Here is a 14,979-nt window from a genome sequence, read left to right on the forward strand (position 1 = left end):
AGATTTGTATTGGACATATGATGAAGAATTAAGAACACAGATATCATATTAAAAGTTCTCACCACATTAGTGAAATTGGGTTCATATTTAAAGCCACAATGTAATACACTCTTAGATATGTATTTTTAGTGAAATTCACATGCATTGCTGTAAATATTCTAGCCCTCAATCAATGCAGTTTTCTTCATCTAATTGATATGTTATTAAGCAGTTTATAAATATGTGTGAATATTTTGATCATAATTTGATACATTTATTGTTTTTTATGTATGATGGTTCATTTTGATTCATCAATAATTAAAGCAGAGAGTCTTGGGACTTCTGGCTCGTTATGATCACCCGATAACCAGGAGAAGGTGGCATAATTTAATAATGTCATGGCTATGTTTGTATAGCATGTTCATCATCTTAGGATTCTGGGTCAAACTGAAGCTCGTTTCTAGATTTCTATCTCCATAATATCCTAAATGCCTCATGGGCTAGACTGCATTTTGTTTAGACTTATAAATAAGATTACTAGACGATATCAATATCTGGGTCATTCAAACATGCAAAGTAGTTGATTTCACCGAGTATGCTAATATTTAGAATCATTTCACAGTAGGAGAACGAGGAAGAATTTGTTCTGATAATAGCATCTCACCGTCCAGCTCCTCTAGGCAGCCTGGGTTTCTCAAATGTTTGCATTCCTCTCCCTGTAGCTTTCTGACTCCTCTGTGCTTCCAGAATCAAAGATTCTATTGTTCCTGTTAAGACTGTGGGTTCCCTGAGACTAGGAACTAGGTCTTGCTCAACTGTTAGCTTGAGTGCTTCCCAGAAGTTTGGGCAGTAAAAAATCCAGGCCTTCAACAGGTGGTAGAGGGAGGTAGTCATTGGAGGTTGAGTGCCTGGCAGAGACATACACTGTGCAATGAGGCCACCCAGGACTTTCAGCATCTGTCTCCACCCGACAAAAAGTGACAACAGCAGGTTTCCTCTCATTCAGCACTATCTACAAAGGCTTTAGAACAGCAGTGGAGCCATGATGGACATTATGAGTTAGGTTAGACACAGATATGCATTTCTGTTTCAAATGGCTCTCTGTTCCGTATCTCTGCTTGTCTGGTGATTTTCTTACATTTTCTGGGTTAAAGAGTGATTTCCACAGTGAGATCATATTAGTGCTTATAACCACCCCCTGGTTGAAAATCAAAACTTCTCTTCTCTCTCTCTCTCTCTCTCTCTCTCTCTCTCTCTCTCTCTCTCTCTCTCTCTCTCTCTCTCTCTCTCTCTCTCCCTTCCCTCCCTCCCTCCCCTTCCCCTCCCCTCCCCATTCCCTCTTCTATTTCTTTGTACTTCTCTTAACAGCAACCCCCAACCTTGTACAAGTCGTCATTTGTCATCAGGACACTTGATTTTTCAGCCCCCTTAGTATTGAGGAGAAGTAACATTTACTAAATATCTGCCCGGTGCCAATGCAGTGTCTGTTCCATTGCATACTCATGTGGACACTGGTGTCTTCTCCATTTAAGTGCCTCAAGCCATGCAGAGCTAGGGAGCATCACAGCCTAGTTCTGCCTGACATCAGAGGGAAAGCTGTCTTCTCTGCTGCCCTATTATCTGTCCTTCCTCTGTTGGGTCCTTCTGAGGGTCCCAGCATGCTCTGTTTCTATCAGCTCACTGATAGCCATGCCATTTTCTAGGCAACCATGCCTCTTACAACCCCCTTTTTCCCCTGGGTCTTTAGACCTTGTAGGAAAGGATGCATGAATGGATGGCTCAGGCTGTGGCAAGCCACTGCTGTTTTCCTTTACTTGTTTGTTGGTATCCACATGGGATTACTCAATAGCACACTAATCCAGTGATTGGGCATCAGCATTTTCGCTTTGAAATACTACTTGTTCTACTTGATCTTTTTAAGTAACCACTGATACAGCTGTTATCAGTGTATCAGGGAGATAACATCCCTGAACATCTGTACCTATGCACGGTTTAGGAATGAGGCTACTTTATATTTTGAATTACACATGGTTCAGGTATCTATAAATATCTTTGTGGTGCTGGATATCTTTATGAGATTAATTAAATCTATTTTCAAGCCTTTAGCTGATCCCCACCCTTGCTCCTGCATCACACTGACCATTGTTGTATTCACGTGTGGGCATTCTGGACGACTGAGTGTCCAGCTCTAAGACTATAAGAGCTTTCAAAAAGACACTCATAAAATCTTACACAAGCTTGGCACCTGGCATGGTGCTCGGCCATCTTTTGAAGCCTATCACCAAGTTAGCTTGGAATTGTGTCCTAAGCATTTGCAGGTAAGTACAGTGCCACATATGTGGCTACACAGAAGAAATTTGGTTTTTTTTGTTTTGTTTTGTTTTGTTTTGTTTTTTTGGTGTGTGTGTGTGTGTGTGTGTGTGTGTGTGTGTGTGTGTGTGTGTTTGCTATTGCAGTGGAGTCTTTTATTAAGAATGTTTGCCTTAATTGTAATTTTTTAGGGCCAATTTCATCTACCCTTACAGGTGAGGTAACCCAAAGAGTTCATATTTACAGGCTAAGAATTCCCATTCTCTAAGCCTGAAAAAAAAAAACAAACAGTTTTTTGAGTGTCAACATCACACCCATACATTAAAAAAACAAAACAAAACAAAACAAAAAAAACCACTTTACTTCTGACTTCTTGCCAAGCTACCCTCAAAACTCAAGTGTACCAAAACTATTCTATGAAGTTAGTTTCAAGGTTTGTAAGGTATTTTTGAACCACTATGGGTTTGATGCTTTGATGTGCGTCCCATTCTCAATATATCTATCTCACTCACTGTATAGATGCAAATATTCTAGAATATGAAAACAATGTTCTGAATGCCGGAATTCTTCTTGACTTCCAGCACTCCAGATAAGAGCGTTAGAACCTGTAGTAGGCAGAGGTCATGGGAGGGAGAAGGAAGTTCCTTCTGCCGCCTTTGACACGTCTAAAGTTACAGTCTGAGGCTATAAATAACGACAGCAGACATGGATTGAAGAGACAGATTCCTTGTGGCTGCTTTTCCAAGCAGGATGGTATTTACCTTTCTTTCCCCGACCCCCTTCCTAATGCTGGCCTGGAACTCACAGCAATCCATCTGCCTCTGCCTCCAGAGTGCTGAGATTAAAGGTATGCTCCACCACACCTGCAGTTCCCCATATTTTAAAGACTAACATGAAGGATTTTGGGTAGCCCTAAATTTTGTGAAATTCCCGAATTTGATTTCATTTCCAAACAGAGATGAAATATATATATATATATATTGGAAGTTGATTCTGTTATTGATGGTGACAGGCAGCAGCGATGTCTGATTGTTAAGGCCTTTTCTAGATTATGGAAGGGATTGAAGGCACTTCACTGAACAGGCTTGCAGGAGAGCGTATTCGTAGCATGAAAAACATCTTTGAGATGGTTTGCCATGTCGTTTAGATGTGTGTATTAGTCTGTCCAACATTTGGAGTCACCACCCATGAAAGGAGTCTCCATTTCATCAAAGGACATTATTCCAGTATCTTTCCTTTTGGGAGTACACTTCAATGGGCTGGATCAAACGCCCCTCAGTTCACAGAAGAGGTTGATCTGTAAAGAAAGGTGCATTCCTTTAAACGGTTTTCAAGATCAAACTTGTAGACACTTGCAGTAAGACTTCCTTTAATCAAAGCAGGGTGCCATGTCCAGGCTATGTTCTTTGAATTCTGCATTTACCCAATTTCCCTGGCATTTTGGGTTCGTGTGTGCGATGACTTTACTTCCTTCCTCGACCCAAAGCTGTGGATTCTTTTGGATTCGTGAGGCGTTTTTAGATACCTAACTTATACAACTGTTGGGCAGAAGCAAAAATGTTCTTTTTCTGCATAGCCTGCTCAAAAGAGCAAGGCAGAGCGAAGCAACGCTTGGCGAGAGAATCAGGCCTTCCCCATCCCATTTGTTTATTCTCAGGGAAATTTCTTACATTTATTAAAACTTCAGTGGGCTTATCCCCCGAGTCAGCAAAACAAGAGTGCTCACTTCTATTGCTAGTGCAAGGATCAAATAAAAAAAAATCCACCCAACTGCTCAGCATAGTATTTGGTACACACTTCCCCCAAAAAGCCAAACATTGTTTCTTTGTTACTATTAAATTTACTGTAGTGCAAAGATGGGAACCATGAACAAGGCAAAGAAACGAAGATGACTCGGTTGTTGGAGCGCCGTAGGATGCGTTCAGAGAAGCCGGGGGACCTTGCCTCATTTTCCATTCCTTAGACTTATTACAGCTGTAGGCTACCATGGAAACAGGTAGGATTAAGGTGGCATTATTGCATACAGCATTCAATGAGCACCTCTGGGAAGAAAAGCCAAGGCAGCTACATTCCACAAGTAGTTTTTAGATGAAACAGTTATTTGGGGGGCGGGGGGTGGGGGAGAAGAGTGGATCGTAACTTCTGAATTTCTTGTCTCCTGGATTTAGTTGACTTCACTGAAACTTAGGACCAGAAGTATTGTTTCTCTGTGATTGCTGCATTTGTGGGCCGTTCCTTAAGGTTGTCAATAGTTTATAGCCAGACTTTCCAAATGGGAAGCTACTCTTTACATGCCAGGGAGCGTGGCTTTCTGAAATAGATTCTGCAGCAGAAAAGAACTCCGAGTGGTTTCTGAGAAGGGCTGACCTCCTTTCCTGCCACTTACTGTGAATTAAAGCTGCAAGGGAGAACTAGTTTGGGCATGTGGCATAGCACTTAGCGCTGCCGCTGCCAGGCAGCAAGATTTGTGTTTCTAGGGAGATACAACAATAAGGAGAATGCTTTAAGAGGCAGCGCGCTGTCAGAGTGTAAAAGTATCTATGCTGAGAAAGGGAAATAAAAGCTGAATTAAGTAATTTTATACACACGTTACAGGGTACCCTTGTGTTAGTAATTCCTAAATTTAAAAGCAAATACTTGTGACCACAAAGGGCTTAGTACATCTCAGCTGATCTAAGCTTGCGGACTCAAACTGGCTGTGATTGGTACTGACCTGAGCCCTGCATGTGATTTTAAGATGCCCTGACTCCTGTCTGCTATTTTGTTGGCTTGTATTAATAACAGGGAACAAATGGTGACTTTGTCAAACAGAGGCTGGGGCGGCTACTTGACAAAGTATTCTGAATAAAGACAGGAGGAAAGTTCCGCGTCTAACAAGTAGGGTAGTTGAACAGAGCTCTCCCCAGCCTCTTTAAACACCCCAATCAACCTCTTTGCAAATGTTCCCTGTTTTTCTGGATGCCCTAGGATTGAACTGGATGAAGTCTCACCACAGGATAGGAGTCACAGGGAGAGCGCACCAAGGAAAAATTACAGTACTGCTATATTTACCTAGTGCCTCTGCACTAGGGTTTTATTTTCCACAGTTGGAAAGGGAACCACCTGTCTCAACTGCTGATGTCAGAGAGCTCCCTCGAGACTCGGTGCTGTTGGAAAGCACATGATACTGTACATATTTGCTCTTACGTCCATATCTGGCTGAGGTCGGGTTTCAATTTTTTTTTGTATCCTATTGTGGAATTCATTGAGTAGTGACTCCCAGGTGCCCTCCCACGTCACTGTGCTCGCGTGAGTTAAAAAGTAGCCGGTGCAAGGCTCTGCTCTGAGTCCTCTCTTCACTGGCCGTAGGAGTGTTTGCACTGCAGCAGAGTGAGTGACATGGATGGTGGGGTTGTCATCCATGGATTCGCTTTTGAAAGTGAGTAACAGGAGGCATTCTCTCCTCACCTTAAAGGCATTATGCTGTTTGTATGTAGGGATTTGCCCTATTTCTAATGATGAGGATGATTTTTAAAAGTGATACCAGATCAGAAGATTTTATGTGCATGTTATTATTGTTGCTGTTGCTATTTTGCAGCAAGAGGATACGATCCTAAAGCATCGTGCATGGTAGTCAAGTACTTTCCAGCAGGCTATAGCCCCAGCCCATGTGTGTTTATTACTGAGGATGCAAAGACAGATTAAAATGCAGTACAGTGTTCTTCGCATGAGTATGAAGAAATTGTTGCAGAGCAAATGAAATCTGTTAAGACAGAAAGACTGAATATTATCAATGTGGATTCAAGGCAATATAATGCATTTTTGTTTTGTTTGGCTTTAGGGTTTGTTTGTTTGTTTGTTTAGACATGTTTAACTCAGCACTTCAGCTATTTGTGGCTGGAAAGAATTAGATCTTTTAAATATCACTCCTTCAAGAGACGTGAAGGCCACTATATTGCATGACTCCGGGGGGTACCATTCATGTCAAGCCAGAGCATCACACTGAAGCTCTCCTGCCGACTGTATGTACAGTCTCAGGAAATAGGATGCCATCCTCATTACTCAAACATTGCATAAATAGAGAATTGCTACCCACAATTGCAGAAGGCCTGCCATTAGTGAAGTAGTTCATTACTTTAATAGCGCCATGAATCTGAATTTGAATATCTTTACCAACTTGCAAATTATACAGCTATTATACAAAAGAGGTAGGAAAAAGTCTGATGGTATGAATTCCATTCTTGGGCCACGTCGGATCAATGTCTTAGGGACCAGTCCCAGGCTTCTTAATTCCCAGACTTTCTATGATGTATAATTTCAATTAAATTTATGTCTGAAATGATGCTTGGCATCTTATGCTCAAGTCCTAAAAATAGAGTAAATAGGATAGACCACGACCCCTCTGTTCATCTCATCTTTCCTCTAGTGTAGAATTTTCCCCTGAACCATTAAAAGTGTTATAATACATGATTGATATTAATTAGTTTTCTGTAAAGTACTGCACTCCTTAACATGAACTCAACTAGAAATAAGTATAGTTCCATGAATTAAGGCTTTATTAGTTGAGAAGAATTGGGTGAAGGCATCTATGTGAAATCCTAAGTACAGACATCAAGTTGAGTTAATGCCAGCACTGCTCACAGATTAATTTGACTACTGAGTAAGAAAGAGTGGACCACAGCATAACTCTGTTTACTGAATCATGTTTGGCATCAAAAACTAAAGCTATATTATGGATGTAGCAACAGGTTTCTTTTCCTCTTGGAAGAAAAGGGCTAGGAGCATCTTACAAATAAAGAGAATGATAGACAGCCTGTGAAAACGCAAAAGCTGTCTTCTGGAGAGCATTGTATGTTGTGTATATCCTGCACTGTGTGTGCTTTGTGAGCTTTGGCCATGTTCTGCAACCAGTCAGAGTTTTATAATATTTCTACAGACCTAATTTCAGGATACTGGGTAAAACTTTCACATTTGCATCTCATTATTATGTATGTATTTTGAAAAAAAAGGTGTGGACCAGTGCTGAAAAGATTTATAGGCTTGCCCCAGGGATAGTGTTGAAGGGATTCCTAATGGTTTGGTGGAAGGATAGATTATGCAGCATTTGATACAGGCCTATTCCAGCACTGAGCAGTGTTAAACTCTCCCTAGCCTGATGGGTGTGGCGCCCCCTAGAGTTGTGCGGTGATGCTGTGGTCCTTGTCATCTGTTCCTTTTGATTCCTCAATTGCCTGTTCCCATAATTCACTGATTTTATTTTTCATCTTTGATATAACCAGAACACGAAAGAAAGGATTTGCATTCTTCAAGAGGACTATTATGTGCATCACACATGTAGTTTAGATGTTTCTAGTAACTGCCTTTCAGGGTAAATTTAATTTTAATAAGATCTTTTATTTAACACAGTACATACAAAATATTTTATCAAAATTTAATATGTAAATTATTGGTGAGATAGTTCACATTCCATTTTTCATAATGAGTTCAAAATCATAGGCACATTTTACAGAATATCTCAGTTTTGAAAACCTAAGCTCACAACCTGGAAAACAAAGTACAATAAGATACCTCTTGTGTCACTTTATCAATTTCAAAAGTAATTGGATGATTAACCAGAGATTTTCCACCTGTACGAATGCTGAGACAGTCAGGTTGATAATCTACTGGGGGTAAAATTGACTTTCCATTGCATTGTTTTACTGCCCTGGCTTTGGTTTCCTTCTTGCCTTCTGTATGTGTTTCACCTGCCATTGTTTAAACCATGCTTCAAGGTTCTTGAGGCTCCCAAACTGTCAGACTCATGGTGCCTTGTCAGTTTGTATGCAACATATGGTTCTTTCTTACTATAAAACTTCTTGAAAGACTTTGGACTCAAATAATTTTGTGGCCTGCTTGCTGATTGGAAACAAACGTTCTCTTCAGAGGCAAAGCCAGGTTAGGTTTCCAAATCAAATATTTTAGTGCTTCTACCTTTTGTTAAAAATAAAAAGTACTAGAGCTGTTTTTTTTTTTTTGATTGCTTGCTTTGTCTGCTTTGTTGTTGTTGTTGCTTTGCTTTGTTTTCTTTTTCTTTAGTTGAGCAAAGAACTCAATAGGCACTGGGCATGCCTATCAATTGTGGTGACTGAGCTATTCAGAGAAAGTCAGTTAAAGACAAGATATGAACAGCAGCTTGGGTTGGGTTGATCTGCAGCTTTGTGCATTCCTCCCTCCCTCCCTCCTTCCCTCCCTCCCTCCCTCCCTCCCTCAATCCGTTCTTTCTTTTTTTATTCTATATTTCATTTAGATGAGGAAATAAGGCACACATAAAACTACTTTTTCTTGATATTAAAATGATTTGTAGGTACTCGGTTGTAAATAGCAGGTATATTTATTGACTACATTCATATGCCAGTCACAGGACTAATAGATACCTCATTTAACCCTGGTGCCAACCATGTCAAGAAGGTATCTTCATTGACATTTTGAGGATGATGCTAGTAGTTCATTTGAGACTTCACAGATCTACACAGTATGACTCTCTGGGCCATTTCTCTGGAGAAGATCATAGTTTCAAACCAACTCAGATGTCACCCTTTAACAATAGATTATGAACCAAAAATAAACATACTAAAATATTTGATTTGAAAAATTCTTCTTTTTGTCAGTTAATAAGTAGGTCAAACAAACAACCCCAAGACATTAGTCTCTTTGGTTCCATTTTCTTGATTTCTCTCTTACTCATATTTTTCTGAGTGGTTTAATGACCTAAGATGGTAAGTTGAAATTTGAAATTTTTTATTAATAGAAAGTAAAGAAACTTTAAACATGATGGTATATAAATATTACTAGCTTCTCTCCTCCATGTATTTAAATCTTTTTGCTGAACTGTAATGTCACCAATGAAAGTCAACTCTTTATTTTATTTTATTTTTATTAATTTATTCAGATTGTTATCCCCTTGCTTGTCTCCTCCTGTTCCTCCCTTGCTCCCTCTTTCACCCTATTCCCCTTCCCTAGGTCTGTGACAGAAGGAGACCTCCTCCCCCACCATAAGGTCACAGCCTATCAAGTCTCATCTTGGTAGCCTGTCTATTCTTTCTCTGAGTGTCACCAGGCCTCCCCACCATGAGGAAGTGGTTAAATATGGGGCACCAGAGTTTATGTCACAGTCAGTCCTCACTCTCCACAAAACTGTAGAGAATGACTTGTCCATCGGCTAGATCTGAGTAAGGGTTCAATATTTACTGCATGTATTGTCCTTGGTTGGTGCAGTAGTTTGAGCAGACCCTCCTGGGTCCAGATCCATCTGTTATGATGATCTTCTCATAGGTTTCTAGGACTTTCTGGATCCATCTGTTTTCCCATTCTCCCATAGTTCTCTCACCTAGAGTCCCAATAGGAGGTCCCTGCATCTATCCCAATCTCCTGCTAAGTGAAGACTTTCATGGGACATCCTTTTTGGGCTAGTGTCCAATGATAAGTGAGTATATACCATGTGAGTCTTTCTGAGCTGGGTTAACTCACTCAAAAGTTAACTCTTATCAAAAAGGCTTGAGATAAATTCATTTCCCCTGATAAGCAACACCCATGTACCCATAAGTGATAGAAAAGAGACCATGTTGAGTTCCCCCAGTGCATTCTTGCTATGTGACCACCCCTTCTAGCTGCCACCAAGTGCGGCCAGTCCTTCCCTCCAGCTGCATGGATTAGTTGCCCATTTTGATGTCTTATTGAAATGGAATAATGGGGATTGTTGTGTTGTGTGTGTTTGGTGCCTTTGCTTCATATTATGTTCATGGAGAAGAAATATTTTCAGGCATGTAAAGTTTATTCATTTATAATGTTTTCAAAAATTTGAGCCTTAATAATCATAACATTCAATGTAGAAGGAAAATGTTTATTTACCATTAATTATTATTTTAAAAAGCATAGTGGGATTTATTAGGCTTAAAGGTAACATAATAGCTGAGGTGTGGTTCTTTTGTTTGTTTGTTTGTTTGAGACAGGGTTTCTCTGTGTAGCCTTGGCTGTCCTGTACTCACTTTGTAAACCAGGCTGGCCTCGAACTCACAGCGATCTGCCTGCCTCTGCTTCCCAAGTGCTCGGATTAAAGGCGTGTGCCACCACACCTGGCTTGAGGTGTGGTTCTTAAGAGGTTTCCATTCATGACACATCCCCAAAAACCCCTGGGAAAGCTCATGGATTTTACATGTGATGTGGCCGGGGGTGACAGGATAAAAGAAACAAAGGGCATACAGGCTGAAAACACACACAGTGGAGCCCCAGGCTGGACTTTCTGCTTGGTGCTTTGTGAGGCTGTGGGAAAGGTTAGGTGTGTCCTATTTTTAGGTGCTCTGCATGGAAACAAGTCTATGAATATGGAGGATAGAAAGCTCTGTCTGGGGAGTAGAGACTTTTCTTGTAAGAGGAGAGGTAAAGAAGCAACCCATCTGGCTAGCTACTCCCACAAAGCACGACCTGGAGACTTTACTAAAATGAGCCCCTTCTTCGGCTGATTCGCAGACACTGAACTTAAGCATCCCTAAGCTGCTTGTTTCACTCTTTTGTTTCGTTGGTTGCAGCCAAATATGGCATCAGATGTGCTATGCTAGGGCAAAGCTGGTGCCGTACCGAGGCCCTGTCCTAACTGAGGTTTGTCACTTGCCTGTTCCCTTTCCTGCCTCCTGTCACCAGCACGCCCACGCCACAGTTTTTGGTCTAGATTTCAAACTGTTTATAGCTAATCATTCAACCTGAAGGGAGCCTTTCAGATGGGTGATGACTGACGATACTGAAGTATAACTCATATACCCCTGGCTAGGAAGAACTGACTGTACAAGGAACATACCTAAACAAGAAAACCGTAGCCCCTAGGATCTCTCATCTATCCACCATGCTCTATGGCTCCAATGTAATACATAGTCTAATACATTTATCCTAATATACTGGCATATGTCCTTCTTTTCTTCCTTTGCACTGTACAACAGTCTCTCCTGATCCTCTCCCCAAAAATTCACATGGAAAATTTCTTTTATTCAGTTCAACAAGATCTTTATTGAAAAGCATGGCCATGATATTAACAGACAAGAGGGTTACTTAAAATTCTGATCAAACGCTATAGAACTCACTTATTTTTACAAAATCTTGACCTTAACGATTCAATCTTCTTTCAGTAACGCTGCTTACTTATCTTTTAAAAACCAAGTCACATGTTGGTAAGTTATGTCCTATCTCTATGCAGATGTAAGTAAACAGCCACTACCGTACCTGTTGTGTGGTTTTTAGACTTACTGTGCAAACACTGGCTCTGTTTTACGTGTGACTTGATGTCATGTGGTTTCCAGTGTGATAGGTATCGGTTCTCTTGAGTTCTTTTCCTAGAGCAGTTGGTAATTACATACTCATAAGAAGGAAAGTAATGAAGCTGTGCTTTCTTCCACACACTGGTAGGGAATTTGCCTATTATCACTGACCCCAGGGCTTGTGACTTAAGATATTTGGGTTCACCTTGTGCAAAGGTTTTCCTGATTTGCTTACATCTGTCAAGGTAGTCACACCATTAAGAAGCTATGGCTTCTTAGTTTTATAGCTCTCTATTTCTAAAACTGGCATGGTAGTGGCTGTTTACTTACATCTGCATAGAGATACGATATAACATACCAACATGTGACGTGGTTTTTAAAAGAGAAGAAAGCAGTGTTACTGAAAGAAGATTGAATCCTAAGGTCAAGATCTGACAGAGAATGGTCTTAGACATAATTGAATCTATCTCTTTTGAAAGATAAAGAGACTGAGGCCCAACATTAGTAAATGAACTACCCACACTCAGATTGCTGGCTAGTGACAAAACCAAGTGAGACCTGAGGCTCCTTTCTCCGTCCACTTTGGGCGGTGTCAAGAACCACAAAGTGGCCTTATTTAGCAGATTGACTTGAGCCCCTAGGAATCACCTGAACCCTCCCAGCCTTGGGTTTCATCTTGCTAGGCTTCTTCTCACGTTCCTTAGGGTCAAAATAATCACCAGCCACATGGAGGAAGAGGAATGTCCAGGAATATTAGCTTGAATTGATCCATAGAAGGTGAATGTGACACTTGTAAGTTCCATCTCCAAAATGGGGCCGTGTCACATGATCCTTTATGTAGGCAGCTCCCCATTTGGAGACTCGTTATTTCAGAAAGGTCGCTTTGCAAGTCACTGGTTTGAAATGGGAACTGGGTTTTCGCCATCAAGGCAATTCCAGGTGTCTTTGGTAGAAGCCCCTTCTGAAGCAAGTGTTGGTCAACTCTTCCTAAGTGTATCCCACCCGACTCCCTAATCAATAGACTCCTCCCCTGAGAAATGTTCTTAGTCTTTAAATCAGGTAAGGCTTGACACCCTATCCTCTCTTTTTCTCTCTTGATTTACACTCCTGAACTGTATGCCAAAAGGGAAGGAAAACCAGGAATAACAAACAGATGCCTTATGTAAGAGACTGAAATGTTAGCCCTCCTAAGGAGGGTTGTATTTGTCAAAGAGTGTGTGCCTAATATGATAAACTTTTCAGTAATAAAATAAAGGGAAGATGTGGCGATGTCTGAGGCAAACTTGATCTACCTCTGGCCTCTAAAATTCAAGTTTTAGAAGGTTTCTGAGAGGCCACAAAGCGACTCCTCTCAGCGTTTGGCCAGACTTCAGAACCTGTGGGAGGGAGGGTGGGGGCAGTTTGCTAGACCTTGTAACAGTGGCTTTCTCTTAAATAGATGAGGAATATTTGACGGTGGCACTGGATGGCAGGGGCTGTTTCTGCTGATTCTATCTCAAGAGTATTAAGAAGCCATGGCCCTAGTTTTATATCTCTCTATTTCTAAAAAACAAGAATAGTTAGTTCTCTTCTGAAAATATATGATACTTTAAAACATGGAAATTATAGATACACACTAATGAAAATTAATATATGTTTCTAGTGTCCTCCGCACTATAATCATCATGTCTATTCTCCACCATTCCTCTTTCTTCCTGCCATCATGCCTTTGTGTGTGTGTGTGTGTACATTTCTAACTAGAGTTTTTATGTTTATTATTACTTCAAATATAACCAGAAACTTCAATATATTCAAAACAAGTTCCAATTATGCCACTGACTGTATTTTATAGGATTATCACGGTAGCATTGATGGCATGTGTATAAACACTGCTTTATAATTTGTTAACTAGACCACCCAAGGTTGGGCATTTACATTGCATTCAAGTTTTCAACAATACTAATGATATAGCATCATTTATTTTCACATTGAAAATCTTTGTATGCAATCTTCTATTATTTCTTTGGATAATTGTAGAACTCAACTTTCTGGGACTATGGGGATATCCATTAAGAATATTTTTGAGCTATTTTACCTATTTGCTTCCTGGAAAAAAAATGTATCAATTTGTAGCCCTATCAATTGTATCTATGTCTTTAAATGTAAAAAGTGTAAAAAGGAAATTTTTAGTTGTAAAAAGTGAAGGTCTATTCCAGATCTGCCATTCTTTACTAAGGAGATTTCTTTAACATTTACTTGCTAATATCAAGTAAGATTTCATATGTTGTATGAAATTTAGCTCAGACCTTCAAGCCTATTAGTATGCTAGTTAGGATCAGAATTTGTTTATTTGCCTCCACATTTCAGAGATATATATTTCAGCTTGCTGGAGTAAAATATAAACATCAAGATACTGAAAAAATAAGAATATAGACAAAGACAAATGCCCCCTAAATCTTCTAGGTTCTCTGATGTGATCCAGAAAATAAAAAAAGTACTTTTTCTTCTTTCCTCTTCATATATATATTTTTTGGGGGGAGCTATTTGTAAAGTACAGTTTTCTCCCATACAGTCAAGAGGGGTTAAGTGAGAAGTGCAAGAGTCAACTCCAGAACTAAGAACAGGAACACAGCTTGATTTTTTTTTCTGTTAAACAATTTGTATACCAAAGTTTCTTCAGTCCTCGCCAAACACAGGTAGTAAGTTAAAATATCATTTTTTACTAAATTAAATATCATAATTTGGGGGCACAGTAACACTTTAAGTTTTAATACATTCCACATTTTAAACTATGTAATTGCCTTATTTTTTTTTTATTCCAGAGTATAATACTGCTAAATAAGCTGTTAAACATTTCTTATCTAAGTGATCATTTGAACACTATAGAATAATTCACCTGGAATAATTAAAATCACTGAAAATATCTGTAACTTCATAAATATATCTGATTTAACCATGGGATAATATCATATTTTAATCAGTGCTTTATTATCTCTTATTTGTGTTCCTAGTAAGGACAATTCCTGCTTAATGCTTAGATTAGTCCAATACTAAACTACCAGTCAGATGAGTTTTCATGTTATTTTTGATTGTTATATAAACAAAAATGCCAGAAGCACATTTTGAGGTCTAAGTTAAAGTTGAGTCTGACTGCGTTCCATAGGGCTCTGCAGAAGGTTCTATTGTTGACGAGATCTTTTTTTGCTCAACATGTTGATCAAATCTTGCTTATTGAAAAAAGAAAACAACCTTAAATGCTGCCAGGAATTTGAAGGTGTCCACCCACTCTTCTCCATTTGTTTTACAGAAGAATCTTTGCTCCCCTAAGACACCACTATCACAGTTGCGATAAGATCAGATTGAGTTCAAGAGCATTTACAAGTAGAGACCTCTGTTACTTCTGAGCCTGCTTGCAACCCTGGAGCCTTGGACAGACCGAGCTTCAAAC

The sequence above is a fragment of the Acomys minous genome (assembly GCF_964271855.1).
Source record: "Acomys minous genome assembly, chromosome: 10".
Taxonomy (NCBI): Eukaryota; Metazoa; Chordata; class Mammalia; order Rodentia; family Muridae; genus Acomys; species Acomys minous.